At 42.0% G+C, this 18,590-nt stretch overlaps 1 protein-coding gene and 1 long non-coding RNA gene across 6 annotated transcripts in view; one reads left to right on the forward strand and one right to left on the reverse strand.

Annotated features, from left to right (window-relative positions):
- The window catches only part of LOC137532820 (uncharacterized), a 54,120-nt gene extending 51,718 nt beyond the window's left edge, over positions 1 to 2,402 (reverse strand). The window contains exon 1 of the long non-coding RNA XR_011024010.1: positions 2,100 to 2,402. This is a non-coding gene — a long non-coding RNA (uncharacterized lncRNA). The remainder of the gene's footprint in view (positions 1 to 2,099) is intronic.
- Positions 1 to 18,590, forward strand: part of FAM107A (family with sequence similarity 107 member A) — a 355,309-nt gene that overhangs the window by 223,252 nt on the left and 113,467 nt on the right. The gene's annotated exons all lie outside the window — the stretch shown is intronic.

The following is an 18,590-nucleotide window of genomic DNA, read 5'->3' on the forward strand; positions in this document are numbered from 1 at the left end:
GAATTGAATGCGAAGTGTGCAGAGAGTCTATATAGGTGCTGCACACTGAGCTGGTGGTCATTTCAGATGCAGCCTTAGTGGTATGCGCTGGCGTTCTCCTCGCTGGTGTTGTACTTTGTTCTCTGGTTGAACTGGATGGACATATGTCTTTTTTCAACCCAAATAACTATGTAACTATGTAAAAATGACAGACTGTGCATGTGTGGGCCAAACCAGGTTAAAGATCAGGGACTTCCTGTAGTTGCGACGTATACTGGACCAGATTATGGGCAAAAGAGGACTCCCGGAGCAAACAAATGCTATGATCATGCTCTGCAGAACTTCCGGATACTGTGTAAAGGTGCCCATTAACAATATGATATTTTCTTTAGATGTGATCAATCAATTAGATTTGCTGGCAGGAAAGTCATCAGAAGGAAGTTATGAATTGCTTGCATAAAACTGGACTTTGTCTTTCTCTATTCAGACACGATTGCAAAATCCAAAATTCTGTTCAACAAAATGTTCTATTTCCTTCCACCATAGAATTGTTTTACATTGATTTTCTCCACACACTGCCTGGTTTTCTGTTCAAATTGATTGTATAAAATCTGATTGAAAGATTACATCTGAGAAAATAATCAATTTTTCACCTTGGCCCCTATTCAGTTACATTTTTCTCTTAAAGTAATACTATCGATTCACATATTTTTTTCAATTGACACAGAAATTGTTTGGGAAGTGCTGCTAAGTACTGGTGTATACATTTTAGTAGCAACTTCTTTGTTTACTGTTATCAAAATACATTCAAACTTCAGTGTTCTCCCCAGAATTTTTTTCCAGCCGGGTGGCATGAAAAAGTAGCCGGGTGGGAAATTAAAGGGAACCAGAGACGTTGGGGGAAAGGTTTTATACATACCTGGGGCTTCCTCCAGCCCCATAAGCCTGGATCGCTCCCACGCCGCTGCCTGGATCTGCCGGTACCGGGCCCCGTCATTTCCGCAAGTCGGCCAGCGGACGCGGCCAATTGTCCACATCACAGGGGCTCTCCTCCATATACCTACGCGTGCAGCTGCAAACTGAGCAGCTGCATGCGTAAGGGTATGGAGGTAGCCCCTGTGCATGCAGACAATTGGTCGCGTCCGCCAGAAGTGACGGGGCCCGGTACCGGCGATACAGGAAGCGGAGGATTGCGGCGTGGGAGCGATCCAGGCTTATGGGGCTGGAGGAAGCCCCAGGTATGTATAAAACCTTTTCCTATTTTTCCCTATCCTTCCTCTCTGGTTCCCTTTACGGTCACCATGGGTGGGTAAGGAGGGTGATGCTGTCTGCTACTACTAGGTGAGAATGGAGAGGGAGGATCATGCTGGGTGCTGCTTGCTGGGGAGAAGAGTAGGTGGAGCACGCTGGTTGTTATCTGGTGAGGTAGTCATGCTAAGCCACTGGGTAGAGGATTACACTAAATGATGCTAATGGAGAAAGAGGCATCTTGCACTGAGTGGTGCTGTTTTGATGGGCAATCAGATAAAGTGCTGCCAAAAGCCGGATTAATACCAGAAAGGGGCTGTGGACAGGGTGACTAATTTAGGGCCAAAACCACACATCCCCACAGACTGTTTTATCTCCTTCAAAAAGTCTCACAATAATTTTGGCTGACATAGTAGTAGTAAACCCAATGTAGACATGCTTGTTGTTTGTCTATGCTAAACAACATACACTACAAAGGAACATAAAAGTGCTTGGGAGTTTCTGCTGTGGCTTCTACCCTTAAACAAAATCAAGTACTGGTAAGCAGACATACATACTGTATACAGGAAATACAGTATATAGAGGACAGAGGGGGGTTGAGTAGAAAAAGGTGAATGCAAACTGAAGGGAAGAGGAATAGGTGTGAGTCTGGGAGGGAGATAGTCTTTGTGTGAAAAGAACTGGGAAAGGGGAAAGAAAAAAAGAGGGAGAAAGTGTGTGAGGGAGACAGAGGGAAATGTGTAAGAGGGAGAGTGAGAAACAGACTAATGCAGGAAGTCTGCAGACTGATGTTCAGGACAGCTAGCTATGTAAAGTGTCCGGCAGAGCAGTGGGGGAAGGGAAGCAGTAGTAGCTGTAAAGTTTTCTAATACCTGTCTTGAGAGACGGCAGCTGAGTCACAAGGATTCCTTTGCTGGGGGACCATTACTGATTTCAGATAACCATCTGCCCTGCTGTTGCTCTCCCCGGCATGAACGAGCGCTGCTCCACGCTGGTCTCTATGTGCTCTGAGCTCTGATCGGGGGAGGCTGGAGCACGTGCTGAGAAAATTCCTGCATGATGGGAAGACAGGAGAGCTCGTACTCTGCACTACTCGGGCAGATCAGTGACTCAGAGGGAATACAGTAAGCCCACGTTCTCTCGGCTCTTTCTCTGTGTGCCCCGACCTCTTCAAAGCTCCCGCGGTCTGGCTTGTAATGTTAGGAGCTGAGGAGGAGGGCGGAGATTGTGTCAGAGTGACAGCGGCCAGCTCCAATGCCACAGCCACTGCGCACTTGTGCTGGATGAGTGTGGAGGACTCAGAGGACGGCAAATATGATTAGTGATCACAGCAGCCGGGCGGGGACTGACCACCAGCCGGGCGCTCCGCCCAGTTAAAAGGCTCTGGGGAGAACACTGAAACTTTACTGACGCCAAAACTGACAGCTGACTGAGCCATGAAGAGAGGGGAAATTCCCCTCACACTTGATCAGTTAACTCTATGTGTAGCTCTGTATGTGACAAAGAGAGAGCTCCCAACAGCTGCAGCTCCTGTGTCCTGTGTTTCTGACTGACGTGTCTGAAGAGAGCAGAGGAAATGTAACTAATTGTCACAGCTTTTTCATACTGTTTTTGCTTTCAGAGTTTGATATGTTTGATATTTGCTTTCTGTAGTCTGATATGCAACTCTGGCTGTGCATTGAAGCAGACACCCCTTCTGCAATTGATTTGTCCCAATATAGCTAAATCCTACCCTCAATAAATTACAGTTTTTGCCTCTGATATTTAACATGAAAAGAAGGAAAATGTTTACACAGCTACGTAGACATTATTTGCACACTGTCATTTTAGAACACTTGGGTATCGATAGTATTCCTTTAAGTTTTCTCATAGGTGATATCTTCCCACCTTGTCATTAAAATACCTTTTAAGCCACCAGCAAGCAAGAAAATACTTAAAATCATGTTGACAGTACTTTGTTGGGTACCTTTTGGTACTTTTGTAATTGCAATATCCTGAAATGAAGTTTTAAAGAGAAGATGAAAAAATATCTCTTTAGATAGAACTCAAGAAAAAAAGTTTCTGTAAGCACAGTGATCGAACACTTTTATCTGAAGTGTTTTTAACCTGGAACACAGTTTGGATCTTTGTCACCTGGGATAATCTTTACAGATTATTTTGGGTGGCAGTTCTGGAATGAGAGTCAGACAATTCATCTCCCAGCTGTGCAGCGTGTAATGGTTTAATGGAGAGAGAAGGGGGATGACAAACAGGGTGTGAACTACTGACACCTGCAGTGTGATAGTAACGTACCAATAACAGTAGTAACAGTAATAATTGGAGCATGCATTTCTAGCATGTCCAGGCACTAAGCAGCTGATGGTGGACACCAGTATGCACAATCAAGTCCATTTGAAGCTATCTGTAAGCATTATTTATTTGTTTTTTAAGTTTTAAAGAGAACTTTATTAGAAGAAAGTCAGGAATGCATACAGGGGATTTTTCGTTATCAGCTTGAAGTTCCTCTTTAACCATCTACAACTATCTTATTTTTCTTCTAAAAGTCTACAATACAATTTCTTGGGCAAAGTTTTTGCCTCGAAAGATTGTTTTCACGATACCACACAACATCATTTAATGAAAATTTGTTAAACAATGCTTAATGGCGTGTGATCACCCGCAGTGATCATTCTTATTGAACGACCGTCATGATGGATCTCTGGACGAGCAATCGTTCAGATGTCCATTGACTTCCACACAAATTACCACAATCGTTTAAATGATCATTCCCACCACAACATTCGTTCGTTGTTTACACGATTGGTAAGATGCTCCAGGAAATTATCGTTTGTGGCGTTGCATCCCTGATGCATCTTCCCGTGGGTACTTTGCTTTAGTTACCGTGTATTTCTTCTACAGAATCTCCAACAAATGTCACATGTTACAACCATTACGCAAAGTCCGGCTAAGCCCGAAGTGTTGACTAGTTCAGCATTGGCCTGTACTGTTTACACAACTAAGCATTAAAGGATACCCGAAGTGACATGTGACATGATGAGATAGACATGTGTATGTACAGTGCCTAGCGCACAAATAACTATGCTGTGTTCCTTTTTTTCTTTCTCTGTCTGAAAGAATTCAATATCAGGTATGTAAGTGGCTGACTCAGTCCTGACTCAGACAGGAAGTGACTATAATGTGACCCTCACTGATAAGGAATTCCAACTATAAAACACTTTCCTAGCAGAAAAGGGCTTCTGAGAGCAGGAAAGAGATAAAAAGGGAAATGTATTATCCGTGAGGGTCACACTGTAGTCACTTCCTGTCTGAGTCAGGACTGAGTCAGCCACTTACATACCTGATATTGAACTCTTTCAGGCAGAGAAAGAAAAAAAAGGAACACAGCATAGCTATTTGTGTGCTTGGCACTGTACATACACATGTCTATCTCTTCATGTCACATGTCACTTTGGGTTTCCTTTAATGATGAGCTTCAATTTTGCATAGTAATTTTACAGCGAAATTAGGATGTAATTGAAATGTGAAATTTCAGAATAATGTATTGCAAAATTAATTTCACATGTAGTTGTAACTATGATCATTATGATAATTTTACAAAGAGGCGTCATTTTATGAAAATATAGCTTTCTCATGTTCATAGAGAATTAATGTGAAAATGAGTTTTCTCATATGCAATTGTTTTACTTTATTCCCTATAGACTTATGCCTTATTACTCATTACGATCAACAGTACTTAGCATCGAAACCTTGTGGTGGACACAACAAGAGGCGCCGGAAATAGGAAATGCTTCTAGCCTTGCTATGGGGGAAAGGAAATTGCATTGAAGGTCTCACCTTCTGTACCCACAAACAGAAAGTCTGTAACTGGTAGGGGGTAGGGAGGGGGTAGGGAAGGGGTGGGAGCTAACTGGTTTGGTTACTTTTATAGGGAAACAACTGAAAATAGTTAATTGGTTAGCTGTAGTCACAGTTGCCGTCTTAGTTTTAGAGTTTAAATAGTCTTTAAAGGGAATCTGTAAAAAAACAGCCCCTGGGTGTACTTACCTTGGGAGGGGAAAGCCCCTGGATCCGAAGGCTTCCCCCATCCTCTTCACTCTCCAGGATCCAGAGCTGGCAGCCCCCGAACAGCAGCAATGTCAATATTTACCTTACCCGCTCCAGCACAGGCTAAGTAGCGGTTTTCCAATTGGCGCAGGTGGAAATAACCAAGCCCGATCGGGTCCGCTCTACTGCGCAGGTTACTTGCGGGGGGTCATTTTCTTTTTTTTTTTTAAGTTTTACTTTACTTTCAGGGGCTGTTTTTTTGTTACAGTTTTATATTAAAGGATACATGTGCAGACTAAAATAACAGTCACATATTTACTTGCCCGGGGTTTCCTCCAGTCCCTAGAAGCCTATGTGTCCCTTGCTGCATCTCAGCTCTCAGCCAGTCTCCTGGGATCCCCTCCCAGCCAGGTTGGCGGCTTCTTCACTTGCACAAGCGTGTGGATGAGTTGCTCGTGGCTGCGCTCACGTGACCTGGAGCATTCTCCGCAGGTGCAGATGTACTTTTCTTGAGTTTTTTCTTTTTTTTGCTATAAAATAATATGCAAAAAGAAATCCATTATATTTTTTATTCTAAGATGCACTGCTTGCCCCAAATACTTCGGTACCAAATATATGCATTTATGTCATGTTTTAGTGGGTTGTCATGTACCACTATTGTATCTTCTACTTGCCATGATGAAATTGGCTACAACCTCATATATTTATTTATATATATATATATATATATATATTATTTATATATAATAAATATTATTATTTATATATATATATATATATATTTATATATATATATATGCATATGGATTCAAGTGTAGAATTAATGTGTAGTGATTTATGTGTGTATCTAGAACACAGTATCTGCTGCTTATCTGTCCTTACACAATGGCCCTCCCTGATTCAATAAACTTTTCCTCACAGGTTTTTTTTTCCTCCTGTGGGTTATAAACTTTAAAGTGGAACTGAATGTGCAAGGAGCATGCATTTTCACATATGTGCTAAGGCACTGACAGACCTGCTATAAATCCTTTTTCATGTTGCTCCATGGCTTTGTCTTCATTTTGCAGTGAAAGCTTCTCCCCCTCCCCTCAGAGTGACTGCATGTCTTCTCTCTGTAGTGGCCATCCTCTAAAGTCTTACATGTTAAAATGCCACATGCGTGGGGTGAGAGCATCAGGACATAGTCAAGCTGAGAAATGAGACATTGAGGTATGTAGCAGGGCTGTGGAGTTGGTACAAAAGTCATCAGACTCCGACATTTATGAAACCAGGGACTCCGATTCCAGGTACCCAAAATTGCTCCGACTCCTCGACTCTGACTCCACAGCCCTGGTATGTAGGATAGTAGGGGGTAGCAGGAGCAGGAGTTAAAGTTAACTCCTACTTTAATTGTGTTGTTTTTCTAATCTTAATTATATTTAGCAGGTAGAAATGCTGTCTGTTACACTGCCTGAGCATAATACTTGTCCAATTGGGGTGTATTCACCAACCTACAGTAAAGCTGCTATGCGTAGGTAGCCCACAACAATTGTACCTGTAATCCCGAAAGTAAGGTAGCATGCATTGTCCAACTTACCTAGGTAACACGTGCATTACAAGGATTCCACGCGCTATACAAGCTCCCTGCGCATAGAAACTTTAGTTTGTTTTCTTTATAGAGATTACAATTCCTTCACCAAAATATATAAAAGTGCACTACATAGATAACTTTTGCAATAACATGTTTTTTATTTTCATATCACCTTCTGATAGTTGAAAATGAGCAGTATGTTATGTCACTTCAGGAAAGGACTAATTAATCAGCTTCTGCTGTATGAGTGCCTGCAATTCCCACCTCAAGTGTTTTAAAGGTCAAATGAGTGAGAGGAAGAGAGGAATATGGATGCTGACATATTTTTTTTCTTTAAAACGTGACCAGTTTCCTTGCATCCTGCTGATCTCTCATGCATCAGTAATGTCTGAATTGCACACCTGAAACAAGCATGCAGCAAATTAAACTTAAAGGAGTACTATAACCCCAAAAATAAAAGAGTTTAACTTACCTGGGGATTCTACCAGTCCCCCCGCGCCGAGACCGCACTTGCGCAGGAAGCTCCCTGTGACGTAAGCGGGAGCGCAGTGATTTGCTACCTTAAAGTCTCAAATACCAGAAGTGAGCTGTGGCGGGGGAGTGGAGGATCGCTTTGTCCAGGCGCGGGAACAGGACATCTATGGGGGGCTGGTAGAAGCCCCAGCTAAGTTAAACTTTTTTATTTTTTGAGTTACAGTACTCCTTTAAGTCAAACATCTGCTCTGCATGCTTGTTCAGGGTCTATGACTTAAAGTAATAAAGGCAGAGGATCAGCAGGACAGCCAGGCAATTTGCATTGTTTATAAGGAAGTAAATATGATAGCCTTCATATTCTTGCGCCTGTGCATATATTGAATGTCACCTTTAATAAAACAGATAAAATAAATAAATATTAAACAGATGTACAGTACACCTCATCCACTCCTAAATATTAAACAGATTCAGGAGTGGATGAGGTGTACTGTACATCTGTTTAATATTTATTTATTTTATCTGTTTTATTAAAGGTGACATTCAATATATGCGCAGGCGCAAGAGTAAAAATTGTTTATTTTTTTTATGTGTTTAGTAGCGGGTACTATACTTACTTTTTGCAGCCAATTTTAATCTATTTTACAAGTGCCACAACAGTGATTGATACTTATAGCCTTCATATTCCTCTCAAATCTGTTGTCCTTTAAATAGCCTCTCAGATGATCATATGACTGTCTTCAGAACTACAGCAGTCAGAAAGTATTGCTCACAGCAGAGTCTGCTGTTAGGGTTGCTTGAATATCCTATCATACCCAGTGGCATAGCTAGAGATCATGGGGCCCCATAGCAAAGCTTTCATGGGACCCTCAGTAATGCCCCCCTGCCCCTACTCTATGGATATGAGTTAATTGGACAATTTACACTCTAATACAATTAACACTGCACATAGTTCATGGGCACTGAGACAAAGTCAAGATGGTGAAGAAACACAAGAAAATTAAAGGCTACCAGCCAAAGTTAATAGGAGAAGCGGGGGGAGCAGGCATGTATGGGGAGCCATCCTGCTGCCCACCCTCCCCCTCGTTCTCTATTTTGCTCCTCCGAACCACCTAATTGTCCTCTGGCACCCTCTTCCAGGTCGCCGGAGTCGGGCATCACTGCGCCTTCACTGGCCCTGCTGCATGCGTCTTACAGCGCACAACCGCAGCCGGGAGTGCTCTGCGCATGATGCAATTGTGATGTCATGCACAGAGTGCTCCCGGGCCATGGTCACACGCTGTAGGACGCGCGCAGTTGGTCCAGCGCAGGCACAGTGATGCCCGACTCTGGTGACTGGGAAGACGGTGCTGGAGGGCAATTAGGAGGATAGGAGAGGCAGAAAGCCATTTCCATTAGTTTAAATGTACCCTACATTTTGCGATCCATTAGCAATTGGAATCAGGTTGCAAAACGCAGTGTATTAGAAAAGAGCCGTACTTCTGCTCACCTGGGGTCAGCGAGGGGTGAGGAACTCACCTACGCTTCGGCTTGCAGGCTGCTGCTTGTCTTGGCTCTTGTTTTTCTGTAATCCTTACATCTTGATAACATTCCAAGCTGTGTTTATTTTTGTTCAGAGCTGAAGCTTTTTAAGCTAATAGAGCAGTGCAATGCATCCAGCTATCCCTGCTTTTCACTTATAGTAAATCCTTTTGGTGACAATATCTAATCTATCAGATGTCTTCAGGATTTTTAGTGGCCTCCAAAAAGTCAGTCATCTAATTTTGGGTCTGGTCCCAGCAAGTATTGCCTTTTCTTTAAAGGATACTGGAGGTGACATGTGACATGATGAGATAGACATGTGTATGTATACACACAAAATTGCTTTTCTAAGTCGTTTGATAAGCTATTTGCGATTTTCCTATACCTTGCAGTGAAGCTCAAACACTCAGAAAATGGTGAAGGACCCGCGTTTACAAATGGAAAGAAAGCTCATCGGTTATGTGAGAACACTCATATTGGATTTCATTACGCAAATGCTTTTACAGCGATTTTAAAAATGCTAGTCATTTTTAAAAAGCTCATAATGCTCATAGTGGGAACAAGCCCTTATACCCCTTGTATATAGTATTGTGCACAAAACACAAATCCTGGTTCAGACAGTCGCTCTGCAAGGTCTCAGCTGAGAGTGTGGCGTGTGTATAGTTGTGATTTAGTGATCTGGCAAGGGAGTGCATCATTTTCTTTACTCCCCCGAATGCCGTGCACTTGTGTGCCACTTGCTCGTGTGCTGCCTTGTCATCCCTCCTTCCCTTTTGCTTGAGCAATACACACAGCTCAGCTATGCGATATACAGGTGTGTTCAAAATTATTCAACCCCCAATGCTGTAAGGGGTTTTAGGGAATTTAGTGTACATTTGTAATTGTGTTCAGAATGAAATCTTCCAATGATTTTTTAAAGAACCAAATGCAACTACAATGACATCAATTGTTTTTGTAATACAGTATTAAATGTTTTTTTGTGTGATTTCTTCATTGACACAATTATTCAACCCCTTAAAGACTACCACTCTTAAAGGGGAACTTCAGCCTAAACAAACATACTGTCATCAAGTTACATTAGTTATGTTAATTAGAATAGATAGGTAATATAATCTCTTATCCACCCCGTTTTAAAAGAACAGGCAAATGTTAGTGATTCATGGGGGCTGCCATCTTTGTCATGGGGGCAGCCATCTTTTTGGTTGAAAGGAGGTGACAAGGAGCAGGAGACACAGTTCCAACTATCCTGTGTCCTGATTAACCCTCCCAGCTGCACACGCTAGGCTTCAAATGTCAAATTCAAAATGTAAAAAAATAAAAAGTGCACCAAAACAGCAGAACGAGAACAACAAAATCAGAAATCCCATCATGCTTTGCACAGCATCAGGGGAAAAAAGCCCGGGCAGTTTTTTTCTGTGCAGCAAAAAATGAGGCTTGTATAAGAGAAACAAAGTTCTGATGCTGTGAAACTGTTAAAGAAACACCAAGCCTTTTCAGTGCTGCTGAGTCGATTTTTAGTCCGGAGGTTCACTTTAAGAACAGAGGTTCAATTAAGTGTTTTCGATCAGTTATTAAAAACACCTGTGGATGTTAACGGGCAGTAATCAAGTATAATAAGCACTAATTAGGCAGATTTAAAATGACTGTGATACTCAACTCCTTCTAGACATTTACTGGTGTGTTTACAAACATGGTGAAGTCAAGAGAATGGTCCAGGAAGACAAAAGAAGAAGTGATTTCTCTTCACAGGAAGGGCAATGGCTATAAGAAGATTGCAAAGATGTTAAACATACTAAGAGACACCATAGGAAGCATCATTCGCAAATTCAAGGCGAAGGGCACTGTTGAAAAGCTACCTGGGCGTGGCAGAAAGAAGATGCTGACTTCGACTGCTGTGTGCTACCTGAAGTGCAAAGTGGTGAAAAGTCCCCGTGTGACTGCTGAGGAACTGAAAAAAGATTTGTCAGATGCGGGTACTGAAGTTTCAGCTCAGACAATAAGGCGCACACTGCGTAATGAAGGCCTCCATGCCAGAACTCCCAGGCACACCCCCTTGCTGTCTCCAAAGAATAAGAAGAGTTGACTGCAGTATGCCAAAAGTCACATGTATAAACCACAAAAGTTTTGGGATAGTGTTCTGTGGACTGATAAAACAAAATTAGAACTGTTTGGGCCCATGGATCAACACTATGTTTGGAGGAGGAAGAACAAGGCCTATGAAGAAAAGAACACCTTGCATACTGTGAAGCATGGCAGGGGGTCAATCATGCTTTGGGGCTGTTTTGCTTCTGCAGGTACAGGGAAGCTTCAGCGTGTGCAAGGTACCATGAATTCTCTTCAGTACCAGGAGATATTGGATGAAAATGTGATGCAGTCTGTCACAAACCTGAGGCTTGGGAGACGTTGGACCTTTTAACAGGACAATGATCCCAAGCATACCTCCAAGTCCACTAGAGCAGAGTTCCCCAACCCTGTCCTCAAGGCCCACCAACAGTGCATGTTTTGTGGAAATCCACAGAGGTATGTAATGTAATCAGCTCTGCTGAGACACTAATTACGGAGCTGGGAAAAAAGGGCGCAGGCCGCTAGTGGACAAAAAGGGCGCCGCCATTCACTCCCATAATAAATAGCGTTTAATGGGCGCCGAGTAGGAAAAAAGGGCGCCGGAGCTAAATAAAGTTTACAAACGGCGCCAGGAGCTAAATAAAGTTTACAAACGGCGACCGGAGATGTTTAATGATTTATAACTGAACTTGTGGTGATTTACGTTTATAAAATGCACCCGTGCCGAATAACGTTTATGAAAATTCTAAACATTTATCTTATTTAAATAATTAAAACATTATTTAAAGTTTTATCCGTTACTGTTTGTAAAACATTATTATTCACAAAATAAAGCGATCAGTACGTAACGTAAATTGCAAAATATTTTTTGCATGCACAATTAGTAAAACATTATTATCCACATAATAAAGGGGGTCTTAGGTTTAGGCACCAACAGGGGGGTCTTAGGTTTAGGCACCAATAGGGGGGTCTAGGGGTTAGGGGTAGGTACAGGGAGGGGTACTTAGGCAACAACAGGGGGGGGTCTTAGGTTTAGGCACCAACAGGGGGGTCTTAGGTTTAGGCACCAATAGGGGGGTCTTAGGTTTAGGCACCAACAGGGGGGTCTTAGGTTTAGGCACCAACAGGGGGGTCTTAGGTTTAGGCACCAACAGGGGGGTCTAGGGGTTAGGGGTAGGTACAGGGAGGGTTACTTAGGCACCAACAGGGGGGGTCTTAGGTTTAGGCACCAACAGGGGGGTCTTAGGTTTAGGCACCAACAGGGGGGTCTTAGGTTTAGGCACCAACAGGGGGGTCTTAGGTTTAGGCACCAACAGGGGGGTCTTAGGTTTAGGCATCAACAGGGGGGTCTTAGGTTTAGGCACCAACAGGGGGGTCTTAGGTTTAGGCACCAACAGGGGGGTCTTAGGTTTAGGCACCAACAGGGGAGTCTAGGGGTTAGGGATAGGTACAGGGAGGGTTCTGTGTAAGAGTAGGCATAGTTTTAGTAAAATTTTAGTAATAATTACTAATGTATTACAACACTTATTACGAACGTAGTTATATTTATATCATCTTATAAACAATATTTTCAGATTTTATTATAAGAACAAACCATAAATGAAGGTTATTCACAATAATATACAATTATAACAATTTAACATATATTATTGTTTTTTTTATAAACGTAATTATAAGTTTAACTTTTGAAACAGGGAAGATTAACGTTTTCACAATTTCCGATTTCATAAACATTATTTAATGATTTATAATTTTGTTAAACATTATTTGTAAACGAAATATAGCACACTATTTTTATAAACCCTATTAATGATTAATTATTATTTAGAGTTTACACCCCGCGCCCTTTTTGTCCAGGCGCCCTTTTTGTACGTACGCACTAATTACCTCACCTTTGCATGTTTGTGGGTTTCTGCAAAACATGTACTGTTGGTGGGCCTTGAGGACAGGGTTGGGGAACTCTGCACTAGAGCATGATTGCAGATTAAAGGCTGGAACATTTTGGAGTGGCCATCGCAGTCACCAGACTTAAATCCGATTGAGAACCTTTGGTGGGACTTAAAAAGAAAGCAGTTGCAGCGCGCAAGCCTAAGAATGTGACTGAACTGGAGGCTTTTGCCCATGAAGAATGGGCTAAGATACCCGTAGATCGCTGCAAGACACTTGTATCAAGCTATGCTTCACGTTTAAAAGCTGTTATAACTGGAAAAGGATGTTGTACTAAGTACTAAGAATGAATGTCACTTGGGGGTTGAATAAAACTGATGATGATGTGAGCACAGAAAAGACATTTGTGGTTATTTCATTATAAATGTTATGTTATATTTGTCTGATTTACAAGTGCTTCTTTGATTTAATTGTAAACAAGATGACTGCAATGATCAAAATCAATGTCAAACTGGCCAAATATACTAAATTTCAGTGGGGGTTGAATAATTTTGAGCACAACTGCATGCCCTTGAATGTTGTCCCAATGATCGAATAGCAGTCATTAACGGTGACATTTATTTGAAGTGTATGTTAGCCCTTAGTCATTACATTAGACTGTATCTTGTGTTTGCTGGAGTTGAACAGGCAGTGTGGTGTTGAAACAAACTTACCTGGTGTGGTCTCTGCAACCTGCTGTGATAGTTTGTAGGAGCTGGAGGAAGCTTCCCTTTCGAACTTGATTAAAGGCATCCCCAGCTCCCCTGTAGACGTGAATGAGAATGATGGCATCCCCGACTCCCCTATAGATGTGGGTCGGCGTGTTGGTTCTGGCAGAACGCACGCAGCTCAGAGCTGTCTTTATAGGCTGAGGATTTTGCAAAGAAAACAAGAAAACGAGCAAGCATCATTAGGTAACCAATGTTACTCTAATTACCATAATAGGCTATGCAGGGGGTAAAGGGTCGCCGACCCAAAACAATATGCAATCAAAGAAAACAAGAGGACTAGAAATCCCCCCTGAATATAATAACAAAATGAGCAAAAAACGCTAGATGTTAGAGAAAATGAAAAAATCTTTATTCATAAGCCAACTGCAAGTTTAAAAACAATTAAAAACAAAGTAGCCAGACCTGGGCCAAAAGCCCCTAGTAATACAATAATATGTGCGAGACCCTGCATGTATATATAATATAAAACCGGAATGCAGCCTGTCCTGGAGTCTCTGCGAACAATTTCAGAAAAAATATAATATAAATATATATATATCAGTGTAGTGCCACACAAAAAAAGCAATGTATCAAAAATTAGTATCAAAATGTGGCACTATGTCACAGAGATGATCCATGGAAGGCTACACACCCATAGTAAACAGCATATATTCTCTATCACTAGCAGCCACTAAATGTAATTAAAGTGCTTGTGCATAACCAACAGCTAATAACAACCAAAAAAACATGATTATATGAAAATAGGTGAAAAATTGAGCAAGAAACGTGATATGAGTAAAAAGATATGATTGTGTGAGGTAGAGGAGGGAGGATTCCCATAAGGTGCAGGAGTGAAACCATGAAGGTAGCAGCAAGAGAGCGAGAAATATGCAGGGCTCACCTAGTGAAAATGATGAAAGGCCTCAGGAATGGCTGCGAAGGCGCTGCCTGCGCCGTCCGACTAGTTCCGCCGAAGCTGCGAGGGGACCGCCTTCGCAGCCATTCCTGAGGCCTTTCATCATTTTCACTAGGTGAGCCCTGCATATTTCTCGCTCTCTTGCTGCTACCTTCATGGTTTCACTCCTGCACCTTATGGGAATCCTCCCTCCTCTACCTCACACAATCATATCTTTTTACTCATATCACGTTTCTTGCTCAATTTTTCACCTATTTTCATATAATCATGTTTTTTGGTTGTTATTAGCTGTTGGTTATGCACAAGCACTTTAATTACATTTAGTGGCAGCTAGTGATAGAGAATATATGCTGTTTACTATGGGTGTGTAGCCTTCCATGGATCATCTCTGTGACATAGTGCCACATTTTGATACTAATTTTTGATACATTGCTTTTTTTGTGTGGCACTACACTGATATATATATATTTATATTATATTTTTTCTGAAATTGTTCGCAGAGACTCCAGGACAGGCTGCATTCCGGTTTTATATTATATATACATGCAGGGTCTCGCACATATTATTGTATTACTAGGGGCTTTTGGCCCAGGTCTGGCTACTTTGTTTTTAATTGTTTTTAAACTTGCAGTTGGCTTATGAATAAAGATTTTTTCATTTTCTCTAACATCTAGCGTTTTTTGCTCATTTTGTTATTATTATATTCAGGGGGGATTTCTAGTCCTCTTGTTTTCTTTGATTTTATAGGCTGAGGAGGCGTGTCTGATGGGGTGTCGACGGTGATGTCATTTCTGGGGGCTGGGCTTGTGCTCTGCCTCCTGGGTATTTAAGGCATGAGTATTCACTTGCTTGTTGGCCTTGATACTAATCAGTTCGCTGGTTCTTGGCCTAGTCAGTGAGTTTCGAGAGCTACATTAATATATTGTGTAGACGCACAATATATATATATATATACTCTAGTTAGTCAGTCTTGCTTTTTTGTAATTATATTATAGATTATCGTAATATTTTCAAGTAACATCTTATTGTATATTTATCTGTGTACCGACCTCTTGCCTGCCTCTTGACCTTGCTCTTGTCTTGTCCTTCTTTGCCACTGCCATCTGATACACGTGTTCGACTCGGCTAGTCCCTGACTTTGTTATTGCCTGATCCTTACAATACGAGTGACATCTGACTTATGTGTATGACCCTGCCTGTTTATTAACTACGATATTGCCTTGCTACTCTGTACCTCGATACCTCTGACTTTGTGTATGACTACGGCCTGACCCTGACTACGCTTTACTTTACGTACTACTGTTTGTGTATATACTTGTATGTTACCTTATCACGTATCAGCGTGATATTATCAAGGCCCACCCCTAAAATTATGGAGGCGTTGCGAAACCAAATTTTGACGCTCGCAGGTGCTGTTAACCATCTCACTGAGCAAGTTGCCAATCAGCAAACACAGTTGACCCAGTTATCTAACACACTTGCTCAAATAAACTTGTAAACATACAGTTGAGGAATATGTGGCTCAGTTTAGGAAGTGGTCTGTATCAGTCAAATGGGGTGGGGCAGCACTCTTAGACCAATTCCTTTTCGGCCTAGCCGATTCTGTGAGCGATGTATTAGTAACCCATCCTGAGCCTAGGAATCTTGAGGATGCTATTTCTCTGGCCATAAAGGTTGATGGGCGGATTAGACACTGACGTCAGGGTAAGGTCTATTCCGTCTCAGGGAACCTTAGGTCAAGTAATTCTAATACTGGTGATGAACCCATGAAACTAGGCTTCTCCCAAATGTCACCTGCGGAGAAGCTTAGGAGGAGGCAGGAAGGATTGTGTATGTATTGTGGGGAGAAGAGCCATTTTGCTCAAACTTGCTCTGCAAAGAAGGCTTCGCAAAACTCCAACGCCTAGGTGAAATTGGGGAACTTCACTTGGGCAAGCCCGTTTTTCCCTTTAAAATTAAGAAAATTCTGGTACCAGTTACTTTATATTGGGGCGATAAGTCGCTTCAGTCTGAAGCCTTTATTGATTCTGGTGCGGCAGGGAACTTCATTGATATCACCTTTGCAACCACTCTGGGTATTCCTGCCATACCTCTGCAGAGCAAGCTTTACGTTACTGCTATTGAGGATACGCCATTGCAGACTAAAACTCCCATTACCATTACACCTAAGATTTCTGTTCAAGTTGGAGCTTTACATTATGAAAAAATTCAATTGTATATGCTTAAAATGCCATCCAGTCCTATCATATTGGGATTACCCTGGTTACAACGTCACAACCCTCACATAGACGTGTACAGGTCAACTTACCAACTGGTCACATCATTATCAGGATAATTATTTAAGGGGCGTTCCTCTTCTTAGTCTTGAGGTCAAACAGTGTTCTACCACAACCCTACATAGATTTTTCTGATGTATTTTCTCCTCAGTCAGCTGACAAACTACCACCGCACAGACCTTATAATTTTCCCATTGACCTGTTACCTGGGACCATGCCCCCACAAGGTCATCTTTACAATCTCACAGGCCCTGAAAAGGTAGCAATGAGAGAATACATCAAAGAAAATCTAGAAAAGGGGTTCATTAGACAGTCGACATCACTAGCCGGCGCCGGCTTTTTCTTTGTGGAAAAAAAAAAGATGGTGGACTCCATCCATGTATCGATTACAGAGAGTTAAACAAGATTGCTGTAAAAAAAACATTACCCTCTGCCATTAATCGATTACCTATTTGCTCAGGTGTCAGGGGCCAGAATCTTCTCCAAACTTAATTTACAGGGTGCTTATAATTTGATCAGAATACGCCAAGGGGATAAGTGGAAAACAGCCTTTAATACTCAAGACGGTCACTATGAGTATATGGTCATGCCCTTTGGACTGTGTAACACACCCGCTGTGTTCCAAGACTTTGTAAATGATATATTCAGAGATGTGTTGGGGAGAGAGATGTGTTGGGGAGATTTGTTGTCGTCTACTTAGACGACATTCTAATATATTCTAATTCATTGTCTGAGCATCGGGGTCATGTGAGATTTGTTCTGCAGAAGTTGGGGGAGAATTCTTTATTTGCAAAATTTGAGAAATGCCTATTTGAGGCTACACAAGTTCCCTTCCTGGGTTATGTGATTTCTGACACTGGTCTGTCTATGGACGAAAAACAAACTATCCTGGAACTGGATTGGTCACCCCAAAGGCCTCAAGGCCATTCAGCAGTTCATTGGCTTTGCCAATTACTATCGCAGGTTTATTAAGAATTTCTCCTCTCTGGTTGCCCCCCTAACTGACTTGACTAAGAAAGATTCAGATCCGGTTAATTGGTCTCCACAGGCGTACAAAGCTTTTTCTGACCTGAAAACAGCTTTTTGCTCTGCTCCCATCCTCACTCACCTTGATGTGAATTTACCCTTTATTGTAGAGGTTGATGCTTAAGAACTGGGTGTGGGAGCCGTTCTTTCTCAGTTTTCCGGCTGGCCGGAACGATTACATCCCTGTGCCTTCTTCTCCAAGAAATTTACTCCAGCAGAACGCAATTATGATATTGGTAACCGAGAACTGCTGGCTGTTAAAATGGCTTTCGAGGAGTGGAGGCATTGGCTCGAAGAAGCAAACCATCAAATCACAGTCTATGCAGATCACAAAAATCTAGAATATATTGAGGGGGCTAAAAGGCTTAATCCCAGGCAGGCACGTTGGGTATTGTTTTTCTCCCGTTTTAATTTTGTAATCACATATAAACCTGGGTCCAAGAATGTAAAGGTGGACGCCTTATCCATAACCTTTAAACCCAAAATGTCTCAGGACGTTCCCCCTAAAAAGATTGTGCCTACACATTGTGTTTTGGCTGCCACCCACACTCAAAGATTTCAAGATTTGTATGATACATTACAGCCTTTCCAACAGGATAGTCCTCCTGAGAAACCCCCTGGAGTTGATTTTGTACCCTTGCATTTACATCTTCAGATTCTTCAAGTATTTCATGATTCTAAATTGGCAGGGTACCCTGGAGAGGTTAAAACTCTAAGTCTTCTGTCCCATCATGTATGGTGGCCTTCTATTAATAAAGACTGTAAAGCCTTTGTGGCAGCTTGTCCTACTTGTGCCAGAAGTAAGGTGTCCCAGGCTTCCCCCCGGGGTCATCTTATTC

The sequence above is a fragment of the Hyperolius riggenbachi genome, chromosome 9, assembly GCF_040937935.1.
Source record: "Hyperolius riggenbachi isolate aHypRig1 chromosome 9, aHypRig1.pri, whole genome shotgun sequence".
NCBI lineage: Eukaryota > Metazoa > Chordata > Amphibia > Anura > Hyperoliidae > Hyperolius > Hyperolius riggenbachi.